Source organism: Ambystoma mexicanum, chromosome 7p, assembly GCF_040938575.1.
Source record: "Ambystoma mexicanum isolate Mex_15411 chromosome 7p, UKY_AmexF1_1, whole genome shotgun sequence".
NCBI classification, from domain to species: domain Eukaryota; kingdom Metazoa; phylum Chordata; class Amphibia; order Caudata; family Ambystomatidae; genus Ambystoma; species Ambystoma mexicanum.
In genome coordinates, this window is record NC_090939.1 from 815,366,719 (window position 1) to 815,382,129 (window position 15,411).

At 46.4% G+C, this 15,411-nt stretch overlaps 1 protein-coding gene across 3 annotated transcripts in view; it reads left to right on the forward strand.

Annotated features, from left to right (window-relative positions):
* The first annotated feature begins 2,118 nt into the window (after positions 1 to 2,118).
* The window catches only part of LOC138525569 (histone H2A-like), a 47,989-nt gene continuing 34,696 nt past the window's right edge, over positions 2,119 to 15,411 (forward strand). The window contains exon 1 of one of the 3 annotated variants that reach the window (XM_069635605.1): positions 2,119 to 2,202. The gene's annotated coding sequence lies outside the window, so the exon portion shown is untranslated. Of the gene's footprint in view, positions 2,273 to 2,690; positions 2,739 to 15,411 lie in introns of those variants that run through there. The other 2 variants (XM_069635604.1, XM_069635606.1) reach the window with 2 other exon arrangements.

The following is a 15,411-nucleotide window of genomic DNA, read 5'->3' on the forward strand; positions in this document are numbered from 1 at the left end:
TATTGTTCAGTGGTTGTACCGGATCAAATTTGTCTCATCGCCTCCATGCTCGGCAGCATTGGCGATTCCACTTCCCAGGAGGACAGAGTGCATTCTGGTCATGACCCAGATTGCCCTGGAACTATTGGATAAGGGGAAATCCAGGAGATTTCTAGAAAGGAGAGGGCTATGAGGTTCTACTCTGTTATATTTGTGTCACCCGCATCCAGTGGCAAGTTCCCTCTGATCATGGACTTCAAGAGGCCGAACAACTTTGTGCAGACTCTGCATTTCAAGATGGAGTCTGCAGAGGATCATCCCATTGATCGAGAAATGTTACTTTTTGGTGTCCCTAGATCTCCAGAATGCATATTTTCATATGCCCATTCACAGGTCTCATCGAAAATATCTGCAATTTCTCTTCCTGGGTAGGCATTTCCAGTTCTGGGCCCTTCCCTTCGCTCTGAAGACAGCTCCCAGGGTATTTAAGAAGACGTTGGTCCAGTGGTGGCACTCCTTCATGCAAAGGGGATACAGGTGTTTGGTAAACCAGCAGCTAACCGGGCCGCTGAGTTTTGTAGGGTTTGTAACCTGTTAAGATGATATATAGCCTGGGCCAACAAGGTAGCGTTACAATAATCAAGAGTCCCCATAACAGGGGAAGCCACCACAGACTCTCTTAAAGCAAAAGGTATGAATGGAATTACCTTTCATGGACTATTTAGTTTAAAATAGCCCACACTACATCTAGCACTAATTTGAAGATCAGGAGGGAGAGAGAAGCAGAAATGTTTAGTTCCAAGTTCTTTCCAGAGTCAACCGGGTTGGGAAGTGTGCTTAGACAAGAGGGCGAGAAAGCTACAGACCAAAGAGACCGAGCTTGCAGTTGTCCAATCGCCAGAACTTCTGTCTTGTTCCCATTTATTGTCAGCCTTTTGGCATTCGTCCATTCTCAAATGGCCACCAAGCAGCCCTTCAAGCGCACAGCAGCTTCCTTCAAGTTCTGATCCACTCATAGGATCACCTGGGTGTCATCTGCGTACTTATAAAAACGACATCCATGTGAATGAATCAAACTAGCTAAGGGACGGACATAGACATTAAAAGTTAAGGGAGAAATAGGGGATCCCTAAAGGACCGCGCTGGTAAGAGCAGACGAAGCTGACCTGAATGGGGGAAGAGACAGAGTCTGGGTACAGCCCAAAAGAATGGACCTTAACAGACAAAGCACTGTAGCTGTAACCCCAACCTCCTCCAGATGGTGACAAAGGATGGCGTAGTTGATTGTGTCAAAAGCTGCTGACAAATCCAACAAAATCAAAAATCTGACTCCACCCTGGTCCCATATTCTGGAAAAATCATTGATCACCGACACTAACACTGATTCAGTGCCAAATGATGGTCGAAAAACAGATTCAAAGGGGTCAAGAATAGACTTGTCCTCTAAGAAATTCCTTAACTGGGGTATTACTATTGCTTCCAAAACTATCATAAGAAACATAAGAAGTAAGATGGGACTGAAATTAACTGGGAGCCTGGAATCTAAGGTAGTTTTTTTTTTTTAAAGAGGGGCCACCAGAGCATGCCTAAGAACTGGTGGAATGTGGCCTTGACACAGTGAATAGTTCATAGCCAAAGTCACAATTGGGACTAGTTTCACACTGATTTAACAAATACGGTGACGAGGAAGAGCATGACTAGGAGTAATGAAGATTAGCTGCAAGTAACCGGATTATTTAAATGATCATTTAGTAATTAGTTAATTGTTTCAGAAGTATGAGAGATTAGGTTAATTATAAAAATGCTTTAATTAAACACCACAAACTATTAGTCCTCGAGCTGCGGTTTTGTTCGTCTAATTTACGATAATCACATTTCTGTTGTGTGGCGGTTTATAGATGAAAATCACGATTTAAATCAACAGACCTGTGACCTACATCTTCTCTTCTTAACCAGTACTTTGTCCGGAAAGAACACCTCGAAAAAATGACCGCAACTGTTGCAATTAATGATTTCAAATTAGGCCGCAAAAAAAGTATTTTTCCCCCTGCCAATCAAGAATGCTGTCTCCTCAAGCGCACGGCCGCCTGTTTGCAATACAAAAACGGAATGAGTGTTTAATGACACAGGTGTTTAGAACCGGGTGTGAAAGAGGCTTTTCCGTGTTTTTTCTAAAGGCTGCTAATGAGCGTTCACCTGCTGTGGGTTTAAAAGCACCGTTTTGTAAGTTGATCATGCCAAACGGTCTTAAGGCTTCGAGGGGCTTATATTAGTGCGAGTGTAAAAAGCCAGGGTAACGTAAATTAATTCTAAGTTTATTTTTGCAACAATGTGTTTTTTTAGTTTGGGATCATGTTATTGTTATTTCCTGCAAGCATTTGAATCAGTATTCCAAATGGCTTTCGTGTGTTATTACTAGACCATGGAAAATAGACCTGTTTCTCATACGACTTTACATTTTGAAGCGGTCTTTTGGGAAGTAAAACGTGTATACACGTTATGTGTCCCGCGTCACTTAGCAGATGATTAAGTCCTTTTTTATTTGTGATGTATTCCGGTAAGCGTAGTTTGCTTTTCCATTTACGTTTGAAGATGTTTTAGAGAAGTAACGCATACGTTTGCGCGCCGCGTCATTTAGCAGATCAGTAAGACCTGTTTATTTTGTATGTATTCTGGGAGTGGTAGTTTTGCTTTTCCCAATAGAACCGGAATAGGAAAAAAAACAAGGTTTGCCTCCCGTTTCACGAAGCGCGCAGGGGGTATGTGGCAATGTGTCTGTTGCGTTCGTTAGGTGCTATGGTCATTTGGGGGGTAAATTGCGTGGTCAGGTCCTCAAAGGCGTTTTCTTTCTGCGTTTTGGGACTCGTAGCTATGTTTATTGTTAGATGTTTGATTGCATTTCCTGTGTTGATCTGTAACGAGAAATGTGATCTTGTTTTTCAAGGAATTCTAAAAATAATTTCTGGGGTGAACTGTTAACCCTGTCATAAAGTGGGAATTGTGTGGTCCAAGAAGGTAGCAAGACAACTCGTTATCTTTATGGGGCTCCACCCGCAGCTGGTGCATCTTTAAAATTGAGGGGTGCAAATGTTTTCGTTGAATTAAACCAGGCGAACACACCTAACACAGTACTGTTTTGTCTGATGCTTACCCTTCAAAATAGTTTAAAATAATGGGCTGCCGAAATGTGAGGCAATATAGGATTTGAAACTCTAAGGCAGAGGTCTTCAAACTGTGGGGCGCGCACCCACAGGTGGGGTGTGGCTGTATCACAGGGTGGGGTGGGGGCGCGCACAAGCCCAACACGAAAAGAAAAATGTGGAGGTTGGGCAGGGGGGGCTCACATGGTTGGACTGGACCATAAAACTTTCTCGGGCACCAATGAGAAAGTGGCCCGTAGTTGCAAATTGATATTCATTCCTTTAGTCGCAGACTGTTTGAATAGTATCCAAGGGGGTGTTTTGTGTTGGTGTATTATTTAAAGAATATTTAATCAGCAAAAATGGTCAAAACTACTAGCTGCATAGTGAAATAATTCATCAAAGTGGCCCCTTTTTGACTGGCCTACACTAGTATTAGCATTTTTGGTACAGGCATTCCAGTCTGAGCTTGGCGGCTCAACCATAATGGGTGAGGTGGCGTCCACCCATGGCCCCCTCACCCATTATCGAGGATCCAGTGAACACTCACTCAGCTGCAGTGATCCTGCATTGGCTGAGGGAGTGCTCCTGCATTGGCTGAACTGTAAAAGGGGAAACATTGTTTCCCTTCTACAGTTCAGTTCCCCAGCCGCACACGCTCACTGAGCCATGAAGCACTCCCAACAGTGAAAGGGAATGGGTTGTAGTAGGTGGTGATGCTGGATGTGTCCCTCCCTTATACCCGTGTTCAAATTAATTCGGCAGGTCTGGAATAAATGCATGTCAGCATTGCCCGGGTGAACATCTCATGCTTTTGGGGGCCCAAAAAAAGGCCTGGCTCAACAATACATGGCCGTGCTGCCCACCTTTTCATGCTAGTGTCTAATCAGTCACAAAGACATTTTTTGTTTTTTTAGCCTAAAAGCCAGGAATGGTTATTTCACAACTGACGTTGGAAAATGTGAGCTCTACCCCTTTAAAATTGGGGGGGCAGAGGGAGGGGGGGTCTGCAAGCTGCAGATATCCTGGTCTCGACCGACCAGGATCCCCCGCCTGAACATGTTGAGGAAAACACTTTATTTGCTATACTTGTTGTCAGTACCACAAATGCGCCAAAAACATCCGGGGTGGGGGATGGACTAAGCCATCAAATATTGGTTTTGTCAATTTCTAGTTAATGGTAAATGTCCATCTGCAGTTTACCATAATCCCATGTAACTCTTGAGGTATATGTGGGCAGTCGCAATGGGGGTCCTCATTCACTGAATAGAAACTGTGGTCTCTGAATTTGTGGCGTGACATGGTGTCACACAACTTGTCTTAGTCTAAAATCATGCAATATTAAAGCCAGAAAGTTTAGAAGCAAAAGGTAACAAACTGTGTGCTGCTTCCAAGTGAGAAAGGCTGCCACAGAAATTGGGTGCGTTGTTAGGAAAGACATGATGACCTTAACCATCTCAAACCACTCTACTTCACACCCTAACAAACACAAGTTCAAAAACAACACATGTTGCACAATAGAATGTAGGCCACGTGAGGACGTGTCTACACTAAATGCCCTTATTCACCACGGGACCAATATCTCCCCAGCCTCGTTAAATCCAAGATGTACAAATCACTTACATTAGCAACCTGGAGTGTACATTAACCACTGCTTCAGGCAACTCACAAAATAGTTTAAACTTCTGCAACAACGAAAACCCTATTTTTCAGATCTGCACTTTACCCTGATGGAAGTTCCCTACCCCACCTCTTGCAGATCCTAAACGCCAAGAACCCATGATCATGGCAGAAGGTGGGCAATGCAACACTAAATTACGTTACAGAGCATATTAAAGATTTTCACGACTGTGGAGGCAGTACTCTGTAACAGCCCAAACTGCTTCAGTGATTGGCAGCAACAGGGGAGGAAATTAATGTAGTATCAGTCCACTAGATTAGTCTCTGGTGCACTGCCTGGCAGATGAGAATCTAGATCTGCCTGTTTATGGGGTGGAGGCAGATCTAGTACAACAATAAAACAATTTGAGGGTTGTCAGGGGCCACAAGCAGGAGGGGGACACCCTAAAATCATGAAACCTGCCATAATGTAAGGAAGATTTAAAAAAAAAAAAAAAAATGTATATAGTGTGAACTCTCTTCAGCGATTCCCAATTTTTGCAGTTAAGGCACAGTGAGACTACATTATTTGTCCAGGATCACCCAGTTTAGTTGAGCAGGGAAGCCTGGATTTTAGCCCACGCTACCATTCAGGCCCTTGACCAAATACTTTCTGGGTTTACCTCTGCGTCCCAGTACTTGCCTCATGAGGCCCCACCTCCGATACAAGACCTTAATTTATTTCTTCATAACTCCTCCCCCACACCCAGTACTCCAGTTCCTGCCTCTGCCAGGGTCCTTTCCTCTCCGGGCAGCTCTGTATGCTGGCCCTCTGGCAGTACTGTTTGTGGGGCTTTGGTAGCCTGCAGGGGTTGTCATGCTCCCGGCTTCCCTGTGGGGCTTAGGTTCCAGTTGAGTAGGTGCCATCTCTCCTGGTCTGCTGCAGGGCATCGAGGCCAGGCGACGATGGCGTCGCTGACCGGTCTATCGGGACCAAGGCTTGTAGTAAGGGGGCTCACCGCCATTACCATGGAGCTTGATTGGTAACAGTTGGCTGCCTTTCCACAACTGCAATTTATTATTGTGGACGTAGGCTCCCGGGGGCAGGTTGGGGCTGTCTCCTGGTGCCTCAGAGTGCACGAGGCTGCCAGTTTCCAGGGTATTCATTGGGTGATCTCCCTTATTGGTGCAAGTCCTCTGGGCCCCACACACCTCCTACAGGTGTATTTCAGGGTCGATCGCTGGTTTCAGTGTCCCTGGCTTTGCGACTGAGGCACCTTGTGGTGTCCCCATCTTACTTTTTCCTCATACCGTTCAGTCGTCACCATTCTAGGAAGAGTATAAGGTGCAGGAATTTTTCCTTGACATTAAGAAATTGATCCTTCAATGCAATTATGCACGGAAGGGCTGGCACTTGTCATCTTCCTCCTCCCTCCTTTGAGGCCGACTTTTCCTCCATGGAGTCCCGGTCCTCGTCAGCTGAAGGGGGAAATACCTGGACATAGATGAGTTGCGAGTTTGGGACAGTATGGGGTTTTCAGAGCCCTTGGGGCCCAGGGAGATGGGGTAGACCCCATCATTCGACAATACAAGCTCACCCCTCGTATGGTGTTGCCTTTTGGATATCTGTACTAAAGTTCTGATCTGGAAAGGATTGCCATGCCCTGATTTATGGCTAACCTCTACCCTCTGAAGGGGAGTGAGAAGTTGCTTTCGCACACGGTTGAGGTGGATGATCTCCTTGCCAGTCTAGTGGTTTGCTCCACTGTCAGCCGAGGAAGCAGCAGTGAGACCCGATGGACCATCGGGTGAACTCCTCTGAAGAAAGTTCATGCAGGTGCTCATCTAGCCCTCTGGCCGAATGTCTACCGTTCCTACACTACAGAAACAGTGTTGCATGTATTTAAGAAATTGAGACTTGCAGTGGAAGGGGTTTCTGACTGTGCTCCTCTATTGGCAGATGAGCAGCGGCAAGTGGAACTCTGACCTGGTGAATGATGTGGATTGGCCATGGATGCTGGCGTGTTGGCACAGAAACATGTTAATTTGTGTGATTGGAAGACTGAAGGCTCTCGGAAGGTCGCTTCCCTTTGAATGTTCCTAACTTTTTGGTGACTCCAAGGTGTTTCGGGCCGATGAATGATTCAAAAGACATCCTCTTCTGGAGCAAGAGTCAAGGCTGCACAGTCTTTCTCTGGTTCCTTCGTGCAGTCTTTTTGCCAGACCTGAGGGGGCCATGATCCTACTTATCAACCTGGCCCGAAATCCTGACAGTGTGGTTGAGGTGGTGGGCAGTCATCTCTGGTGTTTTTTCCATTATGGCCCCTCTGCTGCTAAGATTCTTGGGCTCTGGTCACTGTTCAATCATCGTGTGGATTTTCTCATGGCGTGGGAGCGAATCGGGTGGGGGCGAATGATGGCATCGGCTCTTTCAGAATTGTTGCCCAAGGAGGTGGTCATTCCTATTCTTCAGGAACAGTTTATTCAAGGGTTTTTCTCGTGCCCAAAACCTTGGGGCAAGTTTCGTCTCATTGTGGATCTCAAGGCTCTGTTTTGTCCGGAAGGAGTGGTTCAAAATTCATACTTTGCAGAAGGTTAATTTCGATGTAGCACCAAGGGGACTGTATGACATCCCTGATCTCCAGGATGGCCATTACTGTCTCTCCACCTTGCCAAATGGAAGTTCTTCCAGTTTGCTGTGGGCACTCAACATTTTCAGTTTAGAGTGCTCTTGTTTGGGTTGTGCCCCCTGGGTTTTCACCAAGCTGGTGGCTCACCTCCACCTGAGGTGCATTCAGATTGTTCCCTACCTGGATAATCTGTTAATCAAGGCGGACCTCTGGCGGACGGTTCTGGCGCATTTCGAGTTGGTTTGCCAGGCATTTCGAGACTGGGGGTTTCTGAAACTGTCAGAAGTCCCACCTGGAGCCCTCCCAGGATCTGGTGTTCATTGGCGCTCAGATCTGTACCCGGGAGTGTTTGTCTCCGGAGAGGGTCCTACATCTGCTGTCAATCCTGGGCAGGGTTCTCCAGTGGCAGAGGGTCTCTGCTCGCCTGTTCATGCTGCAAGGGCACAATACCTCATGCATGTTTCTAGGCCTTTGGGCTCGTCTTTATTTTGCGTCCCCTGATGTCTTGCCTGGCTTCCAGTGTCTCTGGCTTACACAGCCCTTAGTCTGGTGTCGCAAGATCTGAGAGCCTACTTGTGGTGGTTGCAGGTTCTGAATCTCAGAGCGGGGGATAAGGGGGGGGGTCGCCCTGGTTCAGCCCGTAAAGACCATTCTTACTACAGATGCCAGCGGGCAGGGATTGGATGCCACGTTGGGTGTTTCTCGGCTCAGGGTTTGTGGGCCCGAGAGGATCTTCATCAGTCCTTCAACTGGAAGTAGTTGTGTGCCATTCTCCGGGCACTGTTTTTCGAGGAGTTCCTGAAGGGTCAAGCCATGGTGGTTCGGCCGCTACTTGAATGCTCTGGCAGCTCGGATTGGGGCCTGGGGGGTGGCGGGGGAGAAACACCTATCCCTGAGGGTGGACAATCTCTGGGTGTACCAGCTCAGCCATCATTTTTAATTTTATCCCCCCCCCCCCAGTGTAAATTGTTCTGTCAGACCAGTATTTGCAGAGATCTGCATCCGGTTCGGGCACCCAGTGCTGGTTCTCTTTGCTTGTGAGTTCTGCTCCCGTTTCTGACCAGGAGTGTCTGGGGCGTGGATGCGCTGAATATTGCATGGTCTCCTTTAATGCCTTTCCTCTTCTTACCCCTCCTTCTCCGGGTGTTTCTGCGCATCAGGGACAGTGGGGCAACAGTCCTGTTGGTTGCTCCTTATTGGCCTTAGCGCAGCTGGTTCGTCTCCCTTCTGGAACGTTGGTCCCAGGCTCCTCCTTTGATTCTGAGGTGGCATTGTCCCCTGCAGGTGTGTTTGGGGTTCAAGGTCAGGCAGATTGAGGGCCTGCCCCCCGCCCCCACCCCTCCTGGGATCTTCCATCTTCCTCTTGCCTTAAAGGCCCTTCAAGGGACTACCTTTCAGCCCCTGTCTGAGATTGATCTCAAGCACCTCACATTGAAGACTGCTTTCCTGATTGCTATCTACGTGTAGGTTGGGGGAAATCGGGGCTTTGTTGTCTGGCCCATTTGAGTTCTTCCTGACTTATTTTGAGATCGTTTTTGGCCAAGGTGTCGTCTAGGTTTCACATGTTGCAGGATCTGGTTCTTCTGGCATTTTCTTTCTGGATCTGCAGGCTCTAAAGAACTGGCTCGGACTGTCCTGGTTTGGCAGTCGGCCTCTTGATTACTTTTGGCACTGCAGGTGCTGGGCAGAAGGCCTCTGTTTTCCATTAGCCGGTGGATCCCTACGGTCATTTCTGTGCCTTTCTGCCAGGGGAATGGCTGCTACCTGGAGAGATTCGCAAGGTGTTTCCCTGCAGGAAATGTGTAGGTCTGCTACCTGGCCTGATCAGGATACCCATCAACCACTATTGGTCTCCCACTCAACTGATGGTTTGGGAGTTGGAATGTAAGTTTGGGGTCAAGTTGTGCTTTGTGTTACTGCTCTTATGTCTGTGTTTCTGCTCTCCCCTTTGCTGCTCTGGTATTCCTCATGAGGTAAGTACTGGGACGAGGAAGGGTGGACGTTAAGGTAATGCTCTGATAGTCCTAATCTTCTTGTCGCACAACTGGACCACCCTCCTGTCTCTCCCTGCGGGCAGAGTCCCATGCTCTAGCTTAGTTACAATGAACTGAGTGCTAGGTGTGGGGAGGAGTTCTATTAAAGGAATGGTTCGGCCAAACATTTTTATTGCAAAAAAATGGCCAATAATAAAAATCGATTGGCACTAGTCCCTATGTAAAATTTTGAGAAAATGAAGCTCAAAATTTAAAAAAGGAAGCACATGGGGGGGGGGGGGGGGGGCATCCATTTTGTGAAATGGATGCCCGCCTGTGCTTGCTTTTTGTGGCACTAATGAAGGAAAAGCCAGCCAGCTGTAGTAAACAAAAGCTACCACTGGGTGGCTTTTCCTTCATTGGTGCCGGGATTCGGAGGACACAGACCGGAGACTAAAGGCAGAAAAGCTGCAGCTGCATCTCGGTAAATGCTATTTTAAAAAAAAAGAAGCCCTAGCTGTTTTTTTCTTCTTCTTCTTCTTCTAAGTTTTCTGGGCTGGAGGAGCCTGGAAAGCGTTGTATTTATGTTTGCGGTAGCTTTTGAAGCTACCGCAAACATAAATACGTTATTGTGTTTGAAAACGCTACGGTTTTTCTTTCCAAGTTTCTCGGAGGAGCCTGAGAAACTTGGAAAGAAAAACCGCTGCATTTTCAAACACAACCACGTTGTGTTCCTGCCTAAAGCTGTTTTCCCATTTGGGGCTTTCAGGCTCCCCGTGGGGAGCCCCAAATGGGAAAACAGCTTTAGGCAGAAACACTGCGGCATGGAAACACAACCGCGAGCAGAAACACAACACGGGTGTGTTTCAAAAACGCTGCGTTTTTTTCTTTCCAAGTTTCTCGGGCTCCTCCGAGCCGGAGGAGCCCGAGAAACTTGGAAAGAAAAAACACTTTACTGAAAAATTGCAGCTCCTTTTATGCTCTGCTGCCATCTAGTGATGGTAACGGGCAATTACTACAGAATTTCAAGCTGGTGCCTTTTGCAACTCCTGGCAGCTTTAGGGTGAGGCCCTACCAGGTCCAAAATCTCTATTGTGCGATCAGCGCCCGGAAATTCCGAACCCTGATGAACCAAAATGCTCTAAATAATAATAAACAAAGACTGACTGGACGAATCCTTGCAACATGCGCGCTCTGCACAATACTCAAAAGAAATATTTAAGGCTAGAAGAGTTTACACCACTTTATTTCTGCTTTGTGAAAGCACGCATCCCAGCTAAATCGGCATATCCGCTTACACATTCTTTCCACACACCACTGTGAAAAGCTTGTGCAGCAAGGAAGACCTAAACCTGCAGGCGTCTGCTCTGGAAGCTTTGCTAAAGGGCACCCTGCTCTGTGTAATGGGCAATCTGCTTGGGGGTTTCACCCACTGCATCCAGTTGCTTGAGCAAACCTATTTAAAACACTTCATAGGAATATTCTGTCCAAGTTGGATTTTCCCCTGGCTCGTGTGATGTTCATTTTGGCTCTATTCCATATTATATACTGGTGGGCACTAATTCCCCTTGGCCAAATAGGGGGAAAGCCATGTAAGTAAACCCCCTCCCCCACTAATGTCTGTGCACTGGTGACCGGGCTCTCGGCTTGGGGCTTTCATGACGGATCGCTCTGCCGAGAGCCCTTCCTTCCAGAGCTGCTGGGCTCTCTGCGTTTATTAAATGAAAATATGACTCATAAGAGCAGCCTTATAGCTGTCCCAGCTGTTGGTATCTTTTTTTTCCTCAAATCTTTGTTCATGGACTTCTTTGAAAGATTCTACAAATGTATCCTCGCATTATGGGGAATCCCTCTATTAGTGCAACTTGGTCCCTTTCTTTCCTACTGCACTCTCGACCGATGGCGTCTCTAAAGTTTCTATCCTCTCGCCATGGCTCTTCAACATATACCTTGCCCACCTGATCCTCCTCCCTCTCATTCCAGACTGACTGCTATTCAGGCATGGTGTGCAGCTAATGATCTCTGCCATAAGGCTGATCATTCTCATTGGGACCCCTCCTTCCTGCCTACAATCCGGCCACCCTCCTTATGGCCTCACCTCACCCTCGTGTGAGGCTGAACACTTGGTGTCCTCTTTGACTCCTCTCCTTCTCACCTCATATTGCTGATTTGCCCAGAAGTCCCACTATCAACTTCACCTCCTCATAGGAACTCTCCCTTTCCTCAACCTTCCGCCCCCCCAGAAACTCAATGTCTCTCTTGTTCCCGCAAGGCTTGATTAGTCCAACAGCCTCTTCCTTAATCTGCCTCTCACGGGATGCCATTGGGGTTAAGAGGGTAGAAAAATGTTCATTTTTATTTTTTTCTCCCTGCCCCCCCCCCCCAGTATTAATCTCATATAAACAACTGCTAGACTTAATCCTTGCCCACGTGTTTCTCTCAGCTCTAATCTCTCCACTGGCTCCCGGTGGTTGCAAGGATCTGCATCATCCACCAGGCTTTCTGCAGCCTGGGTCCTCGCTACATTAAACCCTCGCTCCCCAAATACCTCCTGCTAGAGTCCTTCAGTCCTCTAGCTCAGATTCTCTGCAGGTCAGGCGTTTCTCTAAGCAGAGAGTGGGGGCGTGGGCAGATCTCGTACTGGAGATCCTCCCTGCCCCTCTCATTCTTGAGCCAGACCTCCTTAAATTCTGGAAGCTCAAGACCTTCCTTTTTTTTTTTTTTTTTTTTCTCTCCTCCTCCGCTTTGACTGGATACCTGCGTCTCCCTGGGTTCAGGCCCTCCTTCGTCCAGTCCTTCCCTACCAGTACGTGCACATGCGCAGACTTTCCAGATTAGCCTTCTGAGGCTGGTCCTCCCCATCTCCTGGCACTATTGGCTCTAGCTTCCTTTGGCACTAGCCCTCCTGGCCACCCTTGGCATTTGCCTAGCCCTGTGCCACCCCCGCATTTCTCCCTGTTCCCCTCCCGCTTTCCTATCCTTTCCCTTACCTGTGCCCTTCATCTGCACTTTTTGATTCTGCACTTGCATGATCCAAATGTCATAAGACCTAGTAGGACCGTTATTGTGGTCTCCAGTGTTTTTTTTTTTTTTAAATTCCCCCCCCCCCCCATTGTCTTGTGGCGCCAACACTTTCTGCTGTATTGGCGCCATACTAATGTTCAATAAGTTTTAGACACATGGTGTTCTAGTCATATATCCACAAGGACCTCTGTGTGGTATGTAACAAATTATAAGCCAAAGATTTTGAAATGATTATATAATCCATACCTGATACTGTATTGTGCGGGGAGTAAAAAGTGTATTCAATAAGGATGGGCAAATCTTGACGCATCCACAAGGCAGAGTTCAGATATACATCTTTACAATTCTTTGAGATTTACTACTTTTCAAAAGTAACTCTTGTAACATTTCACATATGGACAGGTAATCAATCACCACACATTTGATTTTGTTTTTTAATAGTTTATAGGTGACCCAGAAAGAAGGGTCTTGGGTAGTAGGCACATAAATATTAAGTAACATAAACATCTTCGAATTAATAGTTTACTAATCATTTAATAAGATCAATTCACCCTCATCAGTTTCACTTTGCAGGACAAGATTTTATCTAAGATGTAGTCCTTTTACGTCCCCTCCCCACCCCCCAACAACCTGTCCTCTCTTCTCCTCCAACCCGACCCCCACTCAACATTTCTTTAATTTAGCAGCCCAAGCCAACCATGACATTAATTGGACACTAGAGACGGTAGGATAAAACACGTGCATCTCTATCCGACTTGAGCACTACTGTAGGATTTAGAAGCTGGTTATGCGTTGAAATACGTTGTCTGGGGGCCTTGATGTATCCATATCCTCACTGTTGTATGAACTGTTTTAGGTCCAGCAAATATGGCCCTCTTAGAGCATGAGCAATACCATCAGCGGTATCAACACTGGACAGAAGGCTAGCAATTATGTTCTTATATCGGTACTAGCTGATGACCATTCCATATAAATCCAGACCCGTGTCCATAATCCTGTATTCCAGTAATGCAAATGGAGTTCTTGATCCTTGTAGGCATCCATCTTCTATATGCACTTTGAATGCTTTTCAAACGTACCTTGGAGGGGTTTAGTTAATTAAGGAAATAATGACTTAAGTTATTCCATCTGCCGATTCTTTCTCCAGGTTTTTAGGGGCTGCTCTATTGGAAGCCTCCTCTGCATTACTAATTCTCCATTTCTTCCATCCTAGATTCAAACATTGGCCATCTATCATCCAATTATTGCAGTTTGTTACTGGTAGTTTCCTTAAATGGCTTAACAGCTCTTCATTCCGTTTAAGATGTTCAGCATAGTACGATCAGACATTCTTTTGGAGGAGAGTCACTTTTTGGCCTCTTGAATGTTGAGGATAGATTAACGAGAACTTGAGGAATCACAGGTTTTGACTTCATGTTCGTTCCACAGCACAAGCAGAATGGTCCTTAATCCACACATGAAGATAAAGATTGTATAAATTGTACATGTATAGCTGGTGTACCGAGCCAAGTTACTGTATCATGAACTTTAATTGGTCAACGAATACCATACATTTTGTCAACTAATAGAATCTCCCAAGTATGAACATTTTGCTCAGATATCCTAGTGCAGGGCTCTCCAACCTTTACGTTAGCTAGAGCTACTTGTAGTGGAGGCCAACAGTGGAGAGCTACTAGCGTGCAATATCGGGGTGGGGATATTTATAAACCTCTGAATTTTTGCCAATATTTTTTTGCCCCAATTATTTCCTCTCTATAAACAGATGGAATAACATATGCCTTCACGATTATATTAAGAACTTCAAAAACCTCTTTGTTGCATTATTATTTGTAGCTGTTTCAAAAAAGACAGATATTTGTTGGACTACCACACAAATATCCTGTAATTTTTGTGGCCTTCCTTTGCGTTTTTATGCAGGCTTTCTACATGCTTGGCACACTGTTTTCCAAATGTGCATTTCACACTTGCATAAACAAAAGTAATTTCCAAATTGAAAAATGCTGCTTGCGTTCACTAGTTTTCTTTGAAATGTTTTTTTTTGTCAGACACCACACATACTGTTATTTGTGTGTCCCTCTGTGTTTTAGCACAGGTCATATTTATAAAGATGTTATATGCTTGTAAAACTGGTTAATCGCAAATAAATGCTTCTGTTGTGCTGACAGCAGTTTTTAGGAAATTAAACTGTAGGTTCATGGGTGCCAACTTTTGATTTTCACTACAGGGGCAGAAATATCCCCACCTCCATCCTGAATATAAGAAAGCAACCAGCCCAACCCATACCCTGGCCAAACAAATTTTATAGCACTTTTTCTATGTTTCCAGTACTATGCGGACGACACTCTGCTCATTTTCAGGCTACCCTCAGCCACCTCTTCTCCCTCCCGCCCTCATCTCTGACTGCGTGTCCGCCACCCAGGAGTGGTGTGCCACCAATGATCTCTGCCTTAATGCCAGTAAGACTGAGATTCTCCTCATTGGAACACCTGCTCTCTCCTTTCCTGTCACACTCTGGCCGGCCTCCCTTGGCCCTCCTCCTGCTCCCACCTGTGAGGCTAAAAACCTTGGGGGTCATCTTCGACTCCACACTCTCCTTCTCTCCTCACATCTCTGAAATCTCTAAGAAGTCACACTACAAGCTGCACCTCCTCAGGCATTCTTCCTTTTCTCTCCTTCCCCCCCAGGTGCTCAATGTCTCCAGACCTCTGGTTCTCTCTAGGCTGGACTATTGCAACAGACTCTTTCAAAATCTGCCTGCTTCTACTCTCCGCCCTCTGCAACTCATCCAGAACAGGACTGCGAGACTTGTCCTTGGCCTCAAGCCCAGGGATCGTATCTCTCCAGGTCTGAAATCTCTGCACTGGCTCCCAGTGGCTGCGAGGATTAAGTTAAAAAACCTCTGTATGGTCCACAAGGCCTTCTGGGGCCTGGGGCCTCAATACCTTCAGCTCTCTTCCAAAATATCTTCCTTCTCGAGCTCTTCGCTCATCCGCCTCCAACTCCCTCAGGTCAGTCGCTTCTCCTAGCAACAAGTTGGTGGCAGATCTCTTTCCTCGGCTGGGGCCT